General features: G+C 39.3%; 1 long non-coding RNA gene across 1 annotated transcript; it reads right to left on the bottom strand.

Moving 5' to 3' along the window:
• Window positions 1-476: 476 nt before the first annotated feature.
• LOC140167262 (uncharacterized) lies at window positions 477-6,262 on the bottom strand. The gene is made up of 3 exons (XR_011861016.1): window positions 6,151-6,262; window positions 4,836-4,975; window positions 477-497 (listed from the first exon to the last, which is right to left on the bottom strand). It is a non-coding gene; the product is annotated as an uncharacterized lncRNA (long non-coding RNA).
• Between the last annotated feature and the right edge of the window lie 630 nt (window positions 6,263-6,892).

Here is a 6,892-nt window from a genome sequence, read left to right as displayed (position 1 = left end):
GAAATTATTTCTAAACCGTGTTAAGTCAAAAATCATTATGTTGCTCATTTTCAAGAATGCTGGTTTACAAAAAGCACGACATTGTCTGATTTCGTGAACAAAGCCACACATAACATTGTTTCCTTTCGTTTCCTTTATAATCGGTTACCCAACTGAAGCTATGAATACCAGCTTTATTGCGATATCGCACATGAAAACAGTCACTTGTGCACAACCAGAGAAGATCCGATTTAATCAGTTGAGCTGTTTCAATGAGTGTTATCTTGGTTTAATAGCTTTTAATGGGGTTAAGTCCTGCAAAGGTCGAGATGAATTCTACTGTAGACATGACTGCATCATGCCCAAGTTTGTCGATCAATATACTGGTGAATACGGCATACTGATTTGCATGTATTTTATATGGACTTACGTCTAATCGTTGCAACAACGCCACCAGGACTCGTAAAGATCCTCTTCCAAATTACACCTATCCCAGCCGGTGGGTTCATCCAAGTTACCTGAAAGAAAATCAAACAATATATTAAATTGGCGCACGACGTACCACACCGACATCGCCTGGCTAATAATTACTTGGTACAGCAGGGATACTAATATAAATACCTGGGATCGATACACGTGAATTTGCTATGCACGAGTTTGATATGAGAAGAAAATCTTTGGATACCGGTGTAGAAACTGATGAATATCTCCCGTAAATGATTTCGTATAAAGACCAGATGTGGTTCCTTGCACATGAATATATATTTTGAACAGATATGGTAGTCGTTAGCGTGCGCTTTGAGACAGTAGCTTGCGTCTTGAGTCAAAAACTGACAATAATTCCGCAATAATTCTGATTTATATGTGCCGAATTATATAGCGCAGTGTATAGGCCAATCGTGAAGGTTGCAGTGGCGTAGCTAGGGGTGGGCAGGGTGGGCGACTCGCCCACCCTGGAAAAATCTGGGGGAAATTTTGGAGAGAAGGGAAAAAGAGGAAGGAAAGGGGGAAAGAAAAAAGAAAAGAAGGGAAAAAGAAGGGGGAAAGATGGGAAAAAGAAAGGAAAGAAAAGAAAAGGAAGAGGGAATGGGGAAAGAAAGGGTCAAGAGGGAAGGAAAAGCAACAGAGAGGAAACCTGAATAAATAAAAAAGAGGGAAATGAAAAACAAACAAAATGGAAGCCTAAGAGGGATGAGGGAAGGAATCAGGAAAGGGGAACGAAAGAGGGGAAAAGAGGAAAAAAACCAACAACTTGCATGTGTGTGGGGAAGCAATTCATGCACACTGGGAAGGAGTGTAAGAAAGGGGAAGAAATTGAAGAATATGAAGGACAGGGAATTTAAGGAAGGGAATGGAAAGTGATTTGAGGGGAAGTAATTTAAGTGAGTGTAATGGAAGGGGGATGGAATGAGAGAAAGGGTAAGAAACTGAAGAATATGAAGAAGACGGAAAGAGAAAGAATGAAAACTTAAGGAACAGATGGGGAAGTAATTGGAAAGTAATTTAATGGAAGGTGGGAAGGAATGAGAGAAAGGGGAAGAAATTGAAGAATGTAAAGAAGATGGAAAGAGAACGAAGGGGAGAAGGAGGATATAATTTAAGTGAATGTAACAATTTGTTAAATCAACTCAAGAATATCAGTATTGTTTTAATTGTTCTTACATTGTAAATTCATTTTTGTTTCCTTTCAGATAATTCTAAAATCAAAACTTTACATTTTTACATGGCAAAATTTTCACATAAACACGTTACAAATGTATGCAAGGAGGCTTCTCTTCATGGTATAAAAATGCCCAAACCCATGAGCTTCCGGGGGCTTCGCCCCTGCCCGGGGCCCCCTGAACCCCCACCAGGGCCCTAAAGCGGGCCCTTTCAGATAATTTTAAAATCAAAACTTTACATTTTTTACATGGCAACATACAAACGTTACAATGTATGCAAGGAGGCTTCCCCTCATGGTATAAAAATGCCCCAAACCCATGAGCTTCCGGGGGCTTCGCCCCCTGGACCCCCACCACGGGCCCTAAAGCGGGCCCCTGGACCCCATGCCAGTGGTCGCTCCACTCGCTATGCTCGCTTCGCTCTATTTATTTATTAACTTGGGGGGAAATTTTGGAGCCTTGCCCACCCTGGCAAAGAGGGCTGGCTACGCCCCTGGAAGGTTGTCTAAAAGAATATGACCTATGGCATGGGGCATACCATGCTTGACTGACACACAGTGAGGTTAGTCACCGAGCTAATCGGGGCTATTGTCAGTAGCCTTAGTCAGATGTCCTTCAGCCTATTATGCGACTGAACTATTAAACAGGTCGATATGTATAATGGCCATGCGTGGTGGTGGATTCAATCTATACCATGACGATTTCTGCCATGAAGATATCGGGACGATGACACTGTGCGTACGGCTTAAGGCTTAAAGACCCATCCAGTTGACCAGGCATACTTATAAGGGCAACCCAATTATGTAGGCGTAAAATATAATCAATTCAACGTTCACCTCTATACCATCCAAACTTTACATAGCTCCCAACTTAATGTGTATTCCAGATATTTGAAGCGGCCTTTAAGGGTAGATGCGGTATTGTTGGTCGAAGCAGCCAAAAAATCGATTTTATTGTCTAAATCAATATATTATTGAAAAATAACACTTTGATTTTTTGCAAAAGTTCATTCTAGAACTGGTAGATGCGGTATTGTTGGTCGAAGCAGCCAAAAAATCGATTTTTATTGTCTAAATCAATATATTATTGAAAAATAACACTTTGATTTTTTGCAAAAGTTCATTCTACAAATCATATACTTTGAAAACGTGCTTAATTTATTGTTGTTAATGAGTTATGTATATTTTACAAAAGTGTTGTTGTTTCAGCCCTCTTTACAACATAACTCAAGAACCACATGACCTATAAAAGCATTTCTGTGATATTTGAATTCTTCTACACGCTCGCAAGGAAATGAGCAATGCAATTTTTGCCGAAGCTCACTACCATTCGCAAGATGTTGTGAACTACCAAATCGCAACACTTTAAAATAGTGTATTACCTTAAGGGTACTTGGTCATCAATTTCATTCAGGGGCGTGTTTGAAAAACGGCACAGCGCTTTAGTAAAAGGAATTTAAAAACAAAACAAGAAAAAAACCTTCGTACATACTTGTATACTTGCGATATCGATACTCAATCAGCGTGTTTATAGACCACTTGGCATCTGACGTCATTGCCCGGCAGTATGCGCGCGCATTATGGCAAATTCAATTGTTCTTTGCCCTGCAGTGTGCGTACGCATCGTAATCTGCTAAGGGCACGTGCATTTTAAATCGCCCGCCACATTTCATATAGTACAGGAAAGCCATTGAACAGTAGCGGCTCGTTCGAGCATATCGATAGACGAGTCCCTCGCCTTTGTTGATAAACAGTGATGTCAAGTGGTCTATAGTGGGAGCAGATGTGCGCCACATTGCATTATTTATTTCTGTGCTCACTATAAACACTAGCTGTATTTGTATGTAGACCTACCGCACATCGATATCCTTCTCAACCGAAGGATTATTGGCTCGAGATATTTGCACTATAAACACACGAGTATAAATTGTGTGCTGTGACCGGAAGTAGCAGCTTCTGCATGATGCGTAGGATGCCCGCAGGACATTCGGAACGTGTCTTATATCCCCAAGAGTCATCAAAACTGAAGCTACATGTTTACTGCCATTGTTGAATGGGCAGTTTATAGCTCGCGCCAAAAATATTTTACACATTCCCGGGGTGAACCCGGGGTCATTGCAAATGTACAGTAATGTTAGTTGGTAGGCCTATATCATAATTTGTGCGGTAACTGTGTCTCACTATAAACAGCAAGAGTTTCGTTATATACAAGGACTATCGTATACGGTATAATCAAAACTCGGTATATTCTGACACTATAAACACGCTGATCGATCGGGGTTTTGACTTTTAAAACCTACATTTTGGTCAAAAATTGTGATTGAATAGGTCGTTTTCAACAGATTTACCACATTCGCCTTGCTATATATAAACATTGAATTGCTTTATTGGTTGACGTAATTAAAAAAGCTGTTTTTAGGGGGAAGTGTTAGCTTTTTCGATATAAAAAAATCTGATTGGATGAAGGGAACATTCGGGGTTTTGTTAAAAACCAATCACAGATGCCGTATTTTCCACTTGTCACCAGCTACAATCATCGAAATAAGTCTTGGAACGCTTGCGTGTAAATAACAGAAAACTGCCTCTCCCCCGTGCAATGTTGAGAAATGCCGATGTCTTCAGTGGTTTCCCATTGTGTTCCAACATTGATTGATGGGGAGAGGGGAAGGGTAAATCATTGTTGTAGATGTCATGTTTGTTCACAGGCACAATATACGTCATTTCCATGATCATATGAAATTCTGCACGGAATTTCGACATAGTGTGCCAAGCATTCCAAGTACTTTTTTCGAAGATTGTAGAAGCTCACACAGTTCTTATGATGATATGCACTTAACCATGTAGTGTAAACACAGACTGTGTAGAGACAAATAAAAGGCACTGCTTGCTTGGAAGCTATTGGACGAAATTGTGTGCTCAGGTGTATCGAGGTGGAATCTGTGCATAGATTGGTTTTGTAGTCAAACCTTTCCTTATGAAAATATCATTTTTTAATCATTTGCCATAAAATTTGTATTATATATCGCGAATTAAAAAAAATCAAAATTATTTGATATCAGAAGGACATCCCTCGTATTCAGAATGCAATTCGATATGTCTGATGTGCTCTCGTGTCCCAGATAAAAATACAGTTCAAACGTTGCTATCCGAGCCCTTAAATAATGTATGTATGTTTACCGGAATATAGGATTCTTACCATCGATGTATGAGCAGTCACGCTTTTCTATCTGAATTCCTATGTCATCACCTGGGAATGCATCTGTTTGGATCGCTAACACCAGGAATGCTGCCATTAAAACAACCAGGCAAAATCGCGCCATTGTTATCTTCTGATGTCTGGCAGTATAAAGAAATAAAAACAAATGCATTGCTTAACAATTGGGTGAAAAATGAAGATCTTTTTGGATGAAAAAAAAGATTTTTGGATAAAAAAATCCACGAACATGTGATTTTCTGCTAAATATGAAAGGGAATGTCTTTAACAGTACTACCAAGTTTCAAGTCTACTACTATTATATATAGTTTGAGAAACAATGACTGATATATATATATATATATATATTTAGTAGATCCATTAAATTAGAGTTCTGGAACAAACCGTTTTTATTTTCTGGGAATTTAATCCACAGATTTATTCACGATATTTCGGCCGTAGGCCTTTATCAAGTGTGAGTTGCGATCCGCGTACCTGAAAACAACCAAAGAAAGTATTGTTGCGTAAAGTGCGTGCGTGTGAAAAGCGAGCGCGTGTTGTGCGAGCGCGTAAAGCGCACATGCCATAAACACGCAGGAATTACGCAAAAACGAAAAAAGGTACGCAGATCGCAACTCATGGACTACTGAAGCAGCATGATGAATTAAATTAAGTGTCACATTTATTTATATTGAATACATTAAATTGTAGATTCATCCCGTTTGGTTTAAGTGTTCCAAGTTGGAAGATTATTCGTTGTTCCATCAGCTTGCGGTTCTTTCTATCTGAAACTTGAGTCAGTGCTGTCACTTCGACATCATCCAAGGTGTGGTCGCTTGTAGTGAAGTGCTCTGGTACTGGCCGGGAGATGTCCCGCAGCAGGATATCGCGCCTGTGCTCTGTAAATCTGTCTGCCAGCCTACGTTCTGTTTCCCCGATGTACAGACAGGTGGGATGGCGTTTGCAACCAATGCAATAAATCACATGGGTTGAAACGCAACTGAATGTTTTCTTGATGTGATACACTCCTCTGGGTCCCGTTACGCTGTTGTTGCTACTCAGATGGCGGCAGGTGTTTAAGTCCTGCAAAGGTCGAAGTGAATTCTACTGTAGACATGACTGCATCATGAGAGATATAATAACCTCTCTGTTAGGTCCAAAGCATACAAAATTGCAGCTAAATAAGCTTAAATATCGTAAGCATTCAACCTAAATGCACTACTTGTCGACCGACCTTCACGTGTGTCACTTTGTAAGAATATCAGATGCATGGTGCTAAATAAGAAATAAATAAAGTAAATAAATGAAATGTACTTACTAGTAAACACGTACGTACCACGGAACTATCAACTGTCAAGACTAAAAACCAAACGAGGATTGCTAGCTGAATAAGTGACGCTATTCGATCGAGCCTGCCGTTATATACCAACATTTAACAAAAAGGTATAATTGTATAAGTTGACACGTCATCCAAAATATTATAAAAGTACATAATTATTTTCTATAGCTGTTGTTAATGGGCTATTCCATTTAAAATCCACACTCCCCCGTGGAATACTTTGCAAATATCTTCTACAGCGGGAATATGAATTTCAAATGGAATGAACACATTAGGCAGCTCTATTTGAATTTCATACTCCCTTCGACACAGATTCAACCTGAATGTAACACTGAGTGAGGCTGAGTTACAAATGGACCTGCTAAATTAGCAGTGGTAATGTGTCCATTCCACTTGCAATTCATACTCCCCATGTTTCAGGTAATTCCGAAATCTTCCACAGTGGTAGTGTGGATTTCAAATAGCCCAATATGATTAATTTTGTTTTGCTTGTTACTTTGCAATTCATACGTTGATGATGGCATGTTGAAAACTTTTCATTTATTAATTTTCATATTAATTTTTGTATAACAGAATACTTTGGGTTACATTAAGGTATCTATAGGTTTGCTGATGTTGTTGTTGTTCTTATTTTAAATAGTTAGATTATTTTAGCAACTGGTCTGCTCACTTAAATTGCCCCCCCCCCCCTCGTGTACAAATTAAGCCTTTTTAAACAGCT

The sequence above is a fragment of the Amphiura filiformis genome, chromosome 13 (genome assembly GCF_039555335.1).
Source record: "Amphiura filiformis chromosome 13, Afil_fr2py, whole genome shotgun sequence".
In the NCBI taxonomy this organism is placed as follows: Eukaryota; Metazoa; Echinodermata; class Ophiuroidea; order Amphilepidida; family Amphiuridae; genus Amphiura; species Amphiura filiformis.
This window is presented reverse-complemented; position numbering and strand designations above follow the sequence as displayed.